The sequence below is a fragment of the Lissotriton vulgaris genome, chromosome 1_1, assembly GCF_964263255.1.
Source record: "Lissotriton vulgaris chromosome 1_1, aLisVul1.2, whole genome shotgun sequence".
NCBI classification, from domain to species: domain Eukaryota; kingdom Metazoa; phylum Chordata; class Amphibia; order Caudata; family Salamandridae; genus Lissotriton; species Lissotriton vulgaris.
Window position 1 is genome coordinate 2,087,652,084 of NC_141685.1, and position 16,022 is coordinate 2,087,668,105.

A 16,022-nucleotide genomic window follows, 5' to 3' on the forward strand; every position below is an offset into this window, starting at 1 on the left:
AATCAGGACGCCTCATCAGGGGTAATAAGCTCTATATACATAAATAAATGGACTTACACTTGTGTCTTCGTCACAGAAGTGCTCTATGGATGAAGGAAGGTTGTGAGTGAAGTGTTTGGTGACCCGCAGAGCAAGGGCGGCACGGCCGGGAGAGGCACAAGATTAAAAAACAAGAGCCTGTGGGTTGTGTCGCTACATTTTCTGAGATACCTGATGTGTGTCATGCACCGGTCCCGATTCTTCACAGAATGCCTTGTGCACCCCCTATGACACCACTGAGTCGTCCTGCACCCTAAACAATTTCCAGCCCTCACCTGCTAGGAAGCCTGTGCAAGCTTGAAGTAACCCTCGAGGCCTCTGTGCATTCAGAGGAGGAAGTGAGCAAGAGGCAGGAAAACGAAAGTATTAGGCAGCATTCCCCGCCCATCCTCCACGTCAGGCGGCCTTAGCTCTGAGATATAACAGCTGTCCTCTGCTCCCGCACAGCATGCTGGGAAGTGTTGTTGTCTGACACCAGAGTACGTCAAAGGGCAGCAGGAAGGCAGAACTAGGCGGGACCTTGAGAGGGCGCTGCGGAGGGTCCGGGTCGTAGGTGATCTTCGTGGCGGACCAGGTACCCCAGAGGCAGCGGTGCGGCCTTGACGTCTTCCAAGGTACAGGGCGGCTCTCAGTGTGGCAGGGACTCGGGAGGGGAGAAACGATACGGTGCAGTACGCCTTCACATGTACGCACCGGGCTGGGCAAATCAAAGGGCTGACTTGTAAGATGGCGGCCTACTAGCCGTATTTTCTTATTGCAGGCAGGATCCCCGGGGCGGCAGTGCAGCACGAAGCGGGCGGCTTCCCTTGTGCGGTGCGGCGCGGCCCCGGGAGGTGGGGACACAGTGCGCTGGAGTATGCTTCAGGCGTACGTGGCATACAGGCAGGCACAGTGCGATTTAGTACGCTTGTGGCGGACGGCACGTTGGTAGCAAGCACGAGCCGCACTTGGCGTACAGGCAGGCACAGTGCGATTTAGTACGCTTGTGGCGGACGGCACGTTGGTAGCAAGCACGAGCCGCACTTGGCGTACAGGCAGGCACAGTGCGATTTAGTACGCTTGTGGCGGACGGCACGTTGGTAGCAAGCACGAGCCGCACTTGGAATCCTCACATGCGGTGTGGCTTTGGGGGCTGTAGAGTGCGAGCACGTTTTGTTCAAGCCTTTTCCGCGTTGTTCACGCCAGCCCCTTTGATGACACATAAATGAAAGCGAAACTGACACGCGCACGTTACACATGAATGAAAGCGCAACAAGCAGCCAAGGTGCCAAAGCGCGCCCACGAGGTCAAATCTCCGGCAGGAGAAGCGCCTGTCAGTCTGCTGTCCACATTCCCCCCAGAGTGATAACATAAGTTGTCGAGCCCTAGACAGCAAAAGCTTTGCTTTTGCTTTCGTCTAGGCTCGACCTAAAAAGGATGCAGAAAGTGTTTTTTTTTTTTTTCAAATTGTAGTTACCAAAAATGTATTGCAACGTTAATTCCAAAAATTTGTAATTCTTTCACTAAAACGGATTATAGTTCTGGATTAAATTAAAAGGTACGTTTTTACAATTGGTCTGTCTTCTAAAATCTTTCTTTTTTCATGACAAGAGGCAATGCAAAGCTGTAACATAATATTTTGTGGTTACTGAAGAGTTAGGCCTGCCACAGTGAAAAATTCTCGGTTTACCCCGACGTTAGGAGCATAGGCGTTTGTAATGAAAAATCATTGTCTTTTATATGCACTAATATATCCTTCATACGCGATATAGTTATGGCAGAAACCATCTCACTGATTTTTTTAATTTATAGTGCCTTTCGTACTCGATGAAAGGCATATACTGACTGTTTACATCACAAGACTTAAAATATATTATTATTAATAAATGTACTTCTGGCAATTTGACAAATATGAAAACATATTTTGGGAATGATTTTAAGGAAACATTTTGAACACATGTATTCACTAATTGACCTGGGCCTTCAGAAAAGTTTGCAGCATTGCTTTCTGGTTATGTCTCATACCATCAATCAGACCTGGTCTGCTAGGTGAATACGCTAATTTGTAGACAGCAAACATTGGGGATCTTGAGCATGGTGATTATCCTTCCCAGGTGGAGAACTTCCACATTATCATCAGTGTTGTGCAAATGCGCATGTGGTCCCAGAATGAAGGCTTTTAAGTTGTGGGTCTTGGGCCCAGCAGATATGTTGATGAACGTGGTCACTTTTTAGAGCCAGTGGCCCATGCAGTCTTTACACTTTCCAGCTAGTACTCAGCATAAGCAAATAAGATGACCGTTTTCAAAACGTTACGTCACAGCTAAACCTTTGCATGCTCTCAACCTAGGTAGTTGAAGTTTGTGGGGAACCCCATTTCTTTTCATCTTCTCACCACAAAATGGAGCTAGAAAGTAATTGTGTGATTGGGTAATGAAAGGCACTATTTGGTCCAGGGTTTTAACATATCTTGAGGGAGCAGAGCCATTGGCTTGTAGTTGCCTAGCAGGACCTTCTGACTGCCACGTTGTCTAAGAAAAGAAGAAATGCAACACACTGAGAATACCTACAGCTGAGACTCTGTTGTCCTAAAAAGGCCCAGCCCATAAAGGTTTTGAGAATCTGCTTTTTAAATCGGTACTCCCAAAACGAAGCAAGGAGCACAATCATGTGTGCTCCACCCAATGTTTTGTTGAGGTTCACGTGAAAAGGAAAAATACGATTTTGCAGCTCATTTCTACTGCAGATTGGTCATTTGTGGGTTGTGCAACCACTTAGCAATGCTCTCTTCCTCTAAGACATACATAAAACACACTAGTAACAAAGAAACTACGGGTCATAGTTAGAGTTTGGCTGACGGGATACTGCATCACAAATGCGACAGATGTCTAGTCTGCCATATTACAAGCGCATTATCGCCTATTGCACTTGTAATACAGCGGACGGAATATTCATCAGCTTTTCACAGAGTAACCTGTTCGGCAAACTCTATAAAAGGCAGTAAGACTGTTCAAGGTACATCAATGGGTGTGCAGCTGATTCCCACTTCAAAGGAGATTTGCCGAATGGAGATGTTAATTTGTTTATACCAGACACTGAAGTGCATCAAAACATATGGGAACTATGATGAGTGCAATGGGGGTGGGGTCAGCAAATGTGGGGGTGAGGCAACAAGAATTACAGGAACTGTTAGTGTAAAATAAAAATAAAGTTTAGGAACAGTGGGCCTGATTTAGATCTTGGCTGACAGATTACTACGTCACAACGGGCACGGATACCCTGTCAGCCGAAATATAAATCCCATTCTATCCTATGGATTTACATTTCTGTGGACGGGATATCCGCCACTGTTTTGACGTAGTAGCCCTCCTGCCAAAATAATGAAGTTGAACCTCATGGTAATTTGCGAAAACTTTGAAAAATGCACTTTTGTGCATTTTTCAAAGTTTCATGTTGTGCACACACATGCCCTAAGGACATGTGTGTGCACAACATATGTGCACAGATTGATTTCAGGGGTGCAACACGGTGTCCTTTGGACACCCCTGCACCCTTGAAATCGCATTCTCAATTTGCGATTCGCTAATTGCTAATCGCAAATTGAGAATGTCTTCCCATTCATTCCTATGGGCCTCTAGGCCCATAGGAATGAATGAAGAGGTATTCCTTAATTGCGACTCGCAATTTGCGAGTCGCAATTAAGGAATATTAAGAAATCGCAATTTATTTAGCGATTTCTTAATGCATTGCATTTTGCAATCCCTTAATTGCGATTCCTTATTTTTCACAATTAAGGAATCGCAAAAAGCAATATTGATGCATGTACCTGTAAGTACCTCTGCCTGTGCTAGACACAAAAAGTCTCTCCTTTCTCTTGTCTAAACAAGCCCTATATGCTCAGCTCCAGACAGTCAGGCTGTGTGAAGCATCTGCGGGAAAGTGTATTGCAACCAAGAAGTTTGCAGTGCCGTAGAAGCAGCGCCAAGTCTACCACGAGCAGACTCTTCACCTTGTACATCTGATAGCGTTTAGGTATTGTAGGAAGTAAAAAAAAATCAGAGGATAGCATAAAACAAAGAATTGCTCACAAATCTAGATCCCTCCCATGTGTGGATTATTATTCTTGCTAACACAAAGAAGATAAAGTGGAAACCAGTCATTACTTGTATAACTGCCCAAAATAACCTTCCCATCCTGGTCTATCCTAAGTACTTATGGTTACTTACTCCAGTAAGCAACAGAAACTGACAGACATGTTAGGCGCTTCTTTTAAAGAAATTCGTGATTTTCGGGGTAACATGAATGAGTTCTGTGGGTAAAATAGTGGTGAATGTATGGAAACCGAAGTGAAAAGTCAGGGTAATGTTAATAACCTGGAAGCTACGTAACTGAATAACATGTACCTATCTTGACACTCAAGAGACATTTTCTTGTGTAAACTCAAAAGGTTAGTAAGAGGACCAAACTAGAGAAAGCCTATACTCGATAAAGGGCAAGGTGCTTTATTAAGCATGATCAGAAGTAGGACAATGAAAAATAAAATAATCATATCTTCAAAATAAAAAAAAGGATTATGGGAGTTTCGACTTTAGGGGAAAAGAAAATCTGCAGAAAAACAAAAATGGCAGTTGATGAGACTGAGTCACGACCTGTGATGATACCTAGAAAAATAATGAGACTAGACCCGCTGGTAAAATGTTGGTAGTGGGAGTGAGAGACAGTAATGTGTCAGCAAGTTGAAAAAGGGGGGAGGGAATGTAAGGATTTAGAATGAGCAAGAGAGTAGGTTACATGATATGAGTACCACAGAAAAGGTACTTTCATCTGGAGACAGGAAAAAAGACTCGTAAAGCAGAAAAGTCCACTTGTTACATTGTGGACATGTTGCATCATGTGCCTAGTGTGTGACAGCTGAAAAATACTTGCGTAGGGTTCATTGAAAGATCAGCAGGGGAAGAAGTGAGCAGGGTAAGCTTCTTCTCTTATTTGTTTAAGCCATAAGATAGCAAAAGCAGCGAAAGTGTAGTGGACATAGGGGGTTCAGTATTATCACTAAGGATTCAAATGAAAACACTTCATTTCAGATGGAGGGAACTGCTTTGCTGTACAGTGTGGGTCCTGGGCTTAGACAAGTTAAGTTGATTAATGAGCCCAGTACGAATATCGCAGTTCCTGAGGAGAAAACTGGAGCTGTGGGCTTTTCTGTAGTCATTGAGGCAAGAGCTGAGGCAGGCAGTGGAGAGGAACACAGAGGTAGAAGGTTGAGTGAACTAAAAGACAGAGTGTGGACACTTCAACACAAGCTATCAATGCTGTCTACCGTATTTAGAAATCTAGAGGCATAGATAGATGCCAAAGGGTGTTCATGAAGGAGTAATTTGCACTTTGTAGGTTTTCTGAAGGGCTGAGAGGGACCCTCACCTGAGGGATGTGTGGATGGCTGGCAACGATCACTGACGCATCTAGACTTCCTCTCATTTTGCTTTACTATTGAACGTGCCCTCAGAGCACTGGTGCAGAAACTGCCTCCAGGAGCCAATGCTCATCCGTTTTTTGAATTACAAAGATAGGGATGAGATCCTCAGATTCGCCCATACTGAGGAAGCACTGATGTACGACTCTCACAAAATTCAGAAATTTCCAGATTACACCAAGCTAGTGCAGTAACACCACAAATCATTTGTGAACACCGAAAAACGATTTGGGCAATGAACATCAAATACATGCTATTCTCCTCTACTAAACTTAAAAAATATTTAGCAAAATAGGTCATTACTTGACACCCCGAGGTGGCTTGGGAATGGGTGGATGATAATCATGTCATCATTCTGAATGTGCAGCCTCCATATGATGAGGCTTCCTGCTCGACTGCTAGACCCCACTGGCTGAGGAATCCGTGGACTCACTCCCACAACAATCAATCTCACCCGCTGGGCGCAGATCACCTAGTTCAGTATCCCTAAGACGGGGAGAAGGGTCAAGTGGTTGGGAGCAAGTGAAATGGTAATGGAAGTTGGGGTAGGATCCACAAGGCCTCCAAAATGTTACTTGAAAGTTGCTTAAAGGCCCAGGACGATTGGTTGAGGGACATGTGCTCATCACTACATGTCTCATCTGAATATGTGGTCAAAAAGATTACTAGCTTTTTATCTGTCATTTGTATTCGTTGGAAGTGAGGACCGCAGAAGGAATGGGGACTGATGATAAAGCTTTGATGAATAGAACCTTTGTTGTATGGGATTTATTATTAGTTGGACATTTTATTTTTTCTGTTTTACACTACAGTTCTTTTATGGATATTTTGGGATATGAATTGATGGTATATGTTGTGTCATTTGCCCAATTAGCATCAGTCGATCCCGCAACAGATACTTCAAGTTTCAGAAGTATAGTGAGTGTAATGGTGGGGTTTCTTTGTTTTAGCTTCACACTTAGTCCACTATACCATCCCTGTGCATCTTAACACATATTGTACCAAAACCCCTCGTAATGCATTTTTATGATAACATCTGGTGCCCCTTCAATGGCTATTTCTATCAGGCGGTCAATCAAAGATCAACTGTGTATTTTTTCATGAAATGTAAATGGTCTCTTGGACACAATTAAGAGGGGTGCGGTGATAAAATACGCAAAAAGGTTTCATCCTGAAATACTCCTCTTACAAAAGACCTGCGTGGTGGTGTAACAAATGCCCCTTCCTGGCCCAAGGAGGGTTTAAACTAGTGGTTTATTCAGGGTTTCCGAGGGGCTCACGGGTACAGCTATACTGACACAAGTCAAAATACCCTTTAAATCCACGCAAGTGATAAATGACAACCTAGGTTGATACATAGCTGTTGAAAACCTCCGTGATTGACAACTGTCATGTCCGCAGCGCACCGCACACAGAAACAACTCAGGACACAGAAGTAAGTTGAGGAGATGATTCTTTATTACTATGGCTCGTCCGTTGGTCAGGGCACGTCCGTCCTCGTCCTCGTCCTGCTGCAGAATGCCCCTTCCTGTCCCTCTGCAGGAAGTGGTGTCCGGTGACCTGGTCACCACCCTGTGACCCACAGGGTCCTAGCGTCCAGCGTCCGTCGTCTGTCCTGTCATGGTCATCACATCTCCCCCCGTGTCACAACAAACTTTTCCACATGCACAAATTCTTGGTATATTGTCCACCCAGTGAAAAACTTATGAGAGAGGGCAAAAGAGAGAGAGAGAGAGAGAGAGAGAGAGAGAGAGAGAGAGAGAGAGAGAGAGAGAGAGAGAGAGAGAGGGAGAGAGAGAGAGAAAGAGAGAGTCTCTACATTTCTTCTATCAGTCTCTTTGTCTTCTTGCACTCTCTTCTCGGTCTTTGTTCTCTGCTTTGTTCTTGTCCTCCACCTTCTTCTTTGTGTGTTGTCACTTCTCCGCTTGTTCCTTGCTCTCTTTCCTCCATTTCCGGTGTCGTTATCGCTCTTTCTCCTTCTTCCATCTTGAACTCCTTGAAGTGTGAGCTGTTTCTTGTTACCTTCCGATGGTCTGAGACTGCGGTCACCATTGACACATTTACTCCAGTCACTACCGGTGGATCTTTTGAAAAAGGGCTGTCAGATTTCCTTTGCTGTGTTTGTTTCACTATTACTAAGTCTCCTTCCTTTAGTTGGTGTTCAGCTGCATTCCTCCTCTTTCATTTTCTTTTTCTCTTTGCTGTCTCTTTCAGCGATCTCTTGTCTGCTGGTGTCTGCTATGGCCTCTGTCTGTGGTAGCCTTGTTTTGCTTGCTCTTCCTAGCACCAGTTCTGCTGGACATCTGCCCGTGGTGCTGTGGGGAGTGTTCCTATAGTCTCGTAGCACCTGACAGAGCGCTTGTCCAATTGAGATTTGTGTCAATTTTGCTCGCTGGATGGCTCTTTTGATGGTCCCCATAAATTGTTCTGCCATTCCGTTGGCTTGTGGCCACAGGGGAGTTATTTTCCTGTGTTTGACCCCCAGGTAGTCCATGAACCTGCGGAATTCTTCTCCTGAGAATGGAGGACCATTGTTTATTTATTTATTTATTTTAAGAGTTTTATATAGCGCTGCTAGACCCGGAGGTATCAGAGCGCTTTACATGAGGAATTTAGCATATTACAAACGTTACAAAATTTACATGAAAGTCTGTTTTCAGTGTTTGTGGCGAGCCCCAGGCAGCAAATATGTCGTCCAGCACTGGTAAGGTGGCGCTTGCTGATGTCGATGACACCTCCCTCACTATTGGGAATCTCGAAAATTCGTCAATGACTACCAGCAGGTACTTTCCAGTCTCCAGTGGCCCATAGAAATCTGCGGCTAATTCTGTCCATACTGCTGATGGCAATTCCGACATCTTCAACGGTGTGGGCTTACTAGACGATCCAGTTACTTGACAGGTGTGACATTGTGACACTTCTTTCTCCACCATGCTGTCCAGTCCTGGGAACCACACTCTTTCTCTCAGCATCTTCTTTGTCGCTACTATTCCTCTATGTAACTCATGTGCTATTTTAATTGTTCTCTTCCTTAGTCGAGGTGGTATTACAATCCTTGAACCTCTCATCAGGACTCCGTTCTCTGTCTCCGACAGTTCTTCGCTTATCTTTTTGAACGCCAGCAGTTCTTCTTTGTCGACCCCTTCTTCTGTGACGGTGTTGCTGTTAATATGTCTCCATCCCTGTAGCCTCACTAACGTTCCTATTGCCTTCATTGTCAGATCTCTCTTTGTCTCTTGCTCCAGTTCTTCACTTGTTATTGACGCTGGAGTGTTTTGTTTCACAATGAAGTTCAGGTACTCTTCTGCCATTGTGTTATCACCGGTCCGATATGGGAGCGGGTGTCGCGATATGTAATCAGCTGGGTTTTGGTCTTTGCCTGGTTTGTGTATTATTTTGAAGTTATAGTCCATCAGTCTTATTCCCCACCTTTCTATTCTTGGTGGTATTTTCGCCTTTGGGTTGCCATATATAGTCACTAGCGCTTGGTGGTCTGTCACTATGGTGAACGGTTTTCCATATATGAACATGTGGTAGTGTTCACATGCCCATACTACTGCCAAACTCTCCTTTTCTGGTTGAGAGTATGCTCTCTCAACATCGGATAGACTTTTGCTTCCGTATGCTACTATCTGTCGAGGTGAATCTTTCCCAGGTTTGTGTTGTGCTAGTATTGCGCCAAGACCTACCGGGCTGGCGTCTACTGTTAGTTCAGTGCATAAGTTCAGGTCGAAGTACGCCAAGTGGTCTACAGCCGTCACTGAGGCTCTTATTTCTTCAAACGCTTTTGTGCACTCTGTGGTCCATTCGAATGGGTGCCCTTGTTTTGTTAGTTCACTCAATGGTGTGCTCACCGTTGCAAAGTCTTTTATGTACCTCGCGCAGTAGCTGGCAAGGCCAAGAAACGAGCGTACGTCAGCGACGTCCTTTGGTTCACTCGTTCTTTCGAGCGTGTCTATCTTACTCCTGTCTGGCCTCATTCCTTTTCTTGAGAATATGTGTCCAAAGAACACTAACTCTTCTCTTCCCAGCTCGCATTTCTTCTCGTTTACTGTCAGGCCCACCTCTACTAACCGTGAGCATACTTCCCTTAGTGCAGTGTCATGATCTCCGTCTGACTTCCCAAAGACCAGAATGTCGTCACTGTAGTTTAGACTGTTCGTTATCGGTCTTATTATCTGCCTGATCGTTTCTTGGAATATTTCTGCTGATGAAGATATCCCAAAGCTCAGCCTTTTGTAGCGAAACAGTCCTAGGTGCGTTGAGAAGGTCGTTATGTATCTGAACTGCTCATCCAGCTCCAATTGATGGTATCCCTTGCACAGGTCTAGTTTGGAAAATTTCCTCATTCCTGTCAGGCAGCTTATCATGTCGTCCAGATGTGGCCCTGGATGTCTTTCTCTTTCGATGGCTGTGTTTGGTACTCTCATGTCCACACAGATTCTTATCTGTGTGGTGTCTTTCTTCGGTACAGCCACTATTGGGGACACCCATGGCGTCGGTCCTTCTGCTGGCTCAATGATGTCCTGTGCCAGTAGGGCCTTTATTTCTTCCTCCACTTGGGGTTGTAGATGTATTGGTACCCTTCGGTGATGCTGTGCAACTGGCCTGACAGCTCATTTATGTGCAGTGTTATTTGTTTTCCTTTTAGCTTTCCTAATCCTTCCGTTAGTTTTGGGAATTCTTGTAGTATGCTCTCCTTTTCCGACATGTGATACATCATTTTCAGTAGTACTTTTGCAGTTACATTGCTTAGTAGACACGGTGCGGGAATGTCTCCTCGTAACACATGTATTTCTTCTATGACAGTCTTGCCCTTGTGCGTCATGGTGTCCGTGAATTTTCCCATGTTTGTTACGGGGTTTTGTGCACCCCACGTAAATACTCTTACACTTGATGGTTGTAGCGGCGGCTTCTTCTTCATCTTATCATATTCCGTGGCACACATGATGTTGCACGTGGCTCCGCTGTCTAGTACAAAGTTTGTTTGATGGGGCCCTACTTCAATGGTCACCCAATCCGTCTTCTTTATTGACTTCCTGTCTATTAGTCTGATGTGTTCCTCTTCATGCCCTTCGTCTGTGGTCATGAGATATAGGCGTTCTACTTTTCTTGTTGTTTCATCCTCTTCTTCTTCTTCTCCTGACTCCCCCGACGAGTTCCTCTCTGTCGCTTCCATGTGTCGTACATGTTTTGTTGTTGCTGTTCTTGGCTTTCCGGGCCTGCACTGTTCACTTTTGAATTGTCCATCTTGGCACATGGTGGCAAAATGGTTGCTTCTGTTGCATTTTCTGCAAGTTAGACCAAATGCTGGGAATGGTCCTCTGTGCGGGAATTCCAAACCGCACCTGTAGCATTGGGAACTTTGTTTCTTCACCACCTGTTCCTTGTGTCCTCCTTTCCAGTTCCCTTTCTTGTTGGTGTCTGACATTCTATGTATTTGTTCTCCCTTTCGGTCCATCTGCTTCGCTTGTATCATTGCTCTTGCTTCTGCCCTCGCTAGATCTAGAATTTTTTCTACGGTGGTCAGTTCTTTTAGTAGCCTTGTGCGAAATTCCGTGTCTCGGCAGCCTTCTATCAGTTTGAGGCGAAGTGCCTGTTCGTTGTCATATTTTTCGAATTCGCAATGGGCTACTAGCTTTCTCAGCCTTGTCGCGAAGTCATCCATTGACTCTTCTGGTTGCTGATATGCCATGTGAAACGAATATCTCTCAAAGTCGACGTTTCTTTGCGGGTCGAACTTGGCCGTCAGGCATTTTATCAATTTGTCGTACGTTTCTAGTTCACTCTGTGGCAGTGTTATGAGGAGATCATCCACCTCATCCCCCACTAAGTTTAAGAATAGATCTAACTTTTTTTCATCTACCACATCAGTCGCCTTCATGTATCGCTCAAACTTTACGATCCATTTTTCCCACCTTATGCCCACTTGTGGCTCCGATACAGTGAAAGGCACTGGTCTGCGGTATTGTGCACTCTGTGACTTTGTGTCTGGCATTTTCTTTATGCTCTTTTATTTCGAGCTATTTCTGTTGATATCTTTCTTCTTTTATTTCTTTCTTGTATATTCTTTTCTTATGGTGACAGTGTTGTCCCTTATTCAGTCTCTTTGGTGCTTTTCGTGCTTTGTGGTGACAATGTTGTCCCTTTTTCAGTCTCCTTGGTGCTTTTTTGTGCTTTTTAGTCGTCTTGCCTGGCCTTTTGATGGCTGCCCTTTGTTCTAGGTGCACTTTGCCTTTATTGTCCCTCGCAAAATGGCCGCCTTGCTTCCCGCGAGATTTCGCGATCGAAATCTCGCTTTCGCCTGACCTTAAGATGGCCGCGTTTCTATTGGTCCTTCCTGCCTGGTCCCAATATGGCCGCCGAGATTTTATCGCTCTCGCGATACTACGCGCTCAGTTTTGTTCGGCGCGCTCTTCAATCTATCCCCGGCGCCTCAGCCGCTTCCCGTGGCTCCGCTTACCGCACCTTTGTTCATGTTGCCGTTGGACGCTTATCGGGGTGGGCTCCCGTGTAGCTCCTTGCGTCGGCAGCGACCTCACAGCAGCCGCTCTGTTGATCTCGAGGTCCCGTGCTTTAGACGCGGTGATTTCCGTGGTTTCTCCGTTTCCAACCACCCTCGTCGCCAGTTGTCATGTCCGCAGCGCACCGCACACAGAAACCACTCAGGACACAGAAGTAAGTTGAGGAGATGATTCTTTATTACCATGGCTCGTCCGTTGGTCAGGGCACGTCCGTCCTCGTCCTCGTCCTGCTGCAGAATGCCCCTTCCTGTCCCTCTGCAGGAAGTGGTGTCCGGTGACCTGGTCACCACCCTGTGACCCACAGGGTCCTAGCGTCCAGCGTCCGTCGTCTGTCCTGTCATGGTCATCACAACAACCTATCTTGCTAACTAAAGAATATGTACCGCCACCCTTGTCGGCCTCCTTCCTAGAAGCCTGATGTATACACTGTTTACCACTGGTTCCATTTGTCCTGGGTGGGGATTGGAATGGAGTGGTAGAGAGTTACCGACACAAGTGGGGAAGACTTCAAGCGCCCAAGGGTCTAATACTTTAATGGCCAAATTCATTACGGCATTGCGCGTGGTAGATGTGTGGCATACTTTCCTCCCATAAGAATGCTGCTTTACTTTTTACTCTCGAGCTCACAGCACTTTCTCCCAACTTGTCTACTTTCTTCTAGCTAAACTGAGGTTTACAAAGAAGTTAGCTTACAAACATTTGCATGTGACCTCTCTGGCCACTCAGTGGTGAAAGTATGCAAACTTTGAGCCCACAGGGGCCCAAATTGCCGTGATGCCTGAGTGCACGGCCCATTCAAGACAAGAGCAGCAGACTACACATTGAACGAGCAATTTATACATACTTCACAAATAATAGGGGATCAATAAAATCAGCCACACTCTATGGGAGGGCTTTAAAACCTCTATGCAAAGGGAAATTGTTAGCTTCCAAACAGCACGCATTCGAAAAGGGCTACAAGACAACGTGGACCTCGAATTCCACATACTAATATTCAAGTCCATATACGTACACTCCCCATCACCTGCCGCACTCAGAGACCTGTTACATATTAATACAACACTTCAACAGTTGCTTCACGATTGCCATGCAAAGCATGACTTGCAATGCAAAGCCACAGTTCTCAGTGGGGTGGCAAGGCCAGTGTCAGAAATGGGGGTTTCTAGTTGGCAAAGGTTTTCACCCTTTTCAACTAGGGTTCCTTCCTTCTAGTCAGAATAAGGAAGTTACACACCTAGATAACCCCTGCTCACCCCCTTGGTAGCTTGGCACGAGCAGACAAGCTTATCGCAAAGGTAATGTGTAAAGCATTTGTACCCAAACCACAATAACACAGTAAAAACACCACAAATGGACACCACTTTAGAAAAAGAAAGTATCTTTATCTAAACCAAACAAGATCAAAATGACAAACATTCAACAAACACCATTCAAAATGTTACTTTTCAAACGTTTCACAACTTCTGTCCATAGAGAACTATGGATGTATGTATTATTCGCAAATTACCTTAGGATGTGTCAAAATTCACCAAACAAAGCAGCCGCAGATAAGCGAGGGGCAGAAAAACACAGGAATGTGTCTTTCCTGAGTTCTTGGGGAGGTAATGCTCTGATTCTACTGCACGCAGGAGAAAGGTTGCGTCGGCTCTGGACTGTAAGGGGAAGCAATGCGTCAGATTTCAGTGGCTCTGGTCTGCGGGTATCAAACTTGGTGCACATGGGTCAATGTGTGGAAAATCTAGGCGATGCATCGATTTCCACAGCTGCAGACAGGTGATGCGTCGATTCTTCAAAGTCAGTCCGGCGGTGTCAGACTTCTGAAACTGTGTGCTGGATTTGGTGTGCGGCTGTTCTTCAGGCCACAGGCAGACGTTGTGCCAGTTTCTTTGGCCGCACAATGATCGTGCACGGACATTTCTCCCGCATGGCGGTGCTGCATCATTAAAACAGGCACTGGAAGGGAATTGCGTGGATATTTTAACCAGGAGAAACAGCTAAACAACCTCTAGATCTAGAATTGTTCTACAATCCTGAATTTAGAGCCCCAATACTAATACTAATTTTCTCTTTGAATTAAGCAGAAAAAAGTCTCTCTTGCTCACCAGAACCAGTTCTGAACCACCCTGCACAGGCACACTACAGTTGGTGGAGAAAGCTTTCTGAAAGGCAGGCACAGCCTATACCGGTGTCAGTGACAACTCTTCACAGTAGCTCAGGAAGATCCACCAGCATATGTGAGGCACATATCAGCTCCCTTTGTGTAGGCGTCTGAAGTGAATGCATAGACAGCCCCTGTCAGCCGAAACCAGATGTTGATTCACAGGAAAGCAGGGACACAGGATGGTTAAACAAGAAAATGCCTACTTTCTAAAAGTAAAAACAACATTTGATGGACAGAATGCAGAAAAATGTCATACATTCACCCCAGTACAGAGATCTGAGCCTAAATCCATAGTTGTTTTGCTCACCAGGCCATTCCAGTTTGAACACAGCCATGTGCAAATCAGTCTTGACCCTGTGCCTCATGGAAACATTCCAGCCCAAACTGCCAAGCCAGGTCCTCCCTGGACTGGAAACAAGCATCCTAGGACCGGTTTCGGATTTTCAGCCCTCATCAGCCAGGATAGCTTGATTCCAGTAGCATGGAGAGCACAGGACTCATGTCTGAGCATACCCGTCCCACTGGGGGTGACAAATGCAAAAACAACAGTTGATGGACAGAATGCAGAACAATGTCATACATTCATCCCAGTACAGATATCTGGGCCTAAATCCATCGTTTTTTTGCTCACCATGCCATCCCAGTTTGAACCCAGCCATATGCAAATCAGCCTTGACCCTGTGCCCCATGGGAACAGTCCAGCCCAAACTGCCAAGCCAGGTCCTCCCTGGACTGGAAACAAGCATCCTAGGACCGGCCTCGTGCTTTCAGCTCTCATAAGCCAGGATAGCTTGATTCCAGTGGCATAGAGAGCACAGGACTCACGTCTTCGCATACCCGTCCCACTCGGGGTCACAAATGCAAAAACAACAGTTGATGGACAGAATGCAGAACAATGTCATACATTCACCCCAGAACAGAGATCTGGGCCTAAATCTATCGATTTTTGACTCCCCATGCCATTCCAGTTTGAACCCAGCCATATGCAAATCAGTCTTGACACTTTGCCCCATGGGAACAGTCCAGCCCGAACTGCCAAGCCAGGTCCTCCCTGGACTGGAAACAAGCATCCTAGGACTGGTTTCGGGCTTTCATCCCTCATCAGCCAGGACAGCTTGATTCCAGTGGCATGGAGAGCACAGGACTCACGTCTGAGCATACCCGTCCCACTCGGGGTGGCACATGCAAAAACAACAGTTGATGGACATAATGCAGAACAATGTCATACATTCACTCCAGAACAGAGATCTGAGCCTAAATCCATTGATGTGTGCCTCCTCATGCTATTCCAGTTTGAACCCAGCCATATGCAAATCAGTCTTGACCCTGTGCCCCATGGGAACAGTCCAGCCCGAACTGCCTAGTCAGGCCCTCCCTGGAGTGGAACCAAGCATCCTAGGACCGGTTTCAGGCGTACAGCCCTCATCAGCCAGGATAGCTTGATTCCACTGACATGGAGAGCACGGACTCACCTCTGAGCATACCCGTCCCACTCGGGGTGACAAATGCAAAAACAACAGTTGATGGACAGAATGCAGAACAATGTCATACATTCACCGAAGTACAGAGATCTGGGTCTAAATCCATCGTTTTTTTTGCTCCCCATGCCATTCCAGTTTGAACCCAGCCATATGCAAATCAGCCTTGACCCTGTGCCCCATGGGAACAGTCCAGTCCGAACTGCCAAGCCAGGTCCTCCCTGGATTGGAAACAAGCATCCAAGCCCGGTTTCGGGCTTTCAGCCCTCATCAGCCAGGATAGCTTGATTCCAGTGGCATGGAGAGCACAGGACTTACGTCTGAGCATACCCGTCCCTCTCGGGGGTGACAAATGCAAGAACAACAGT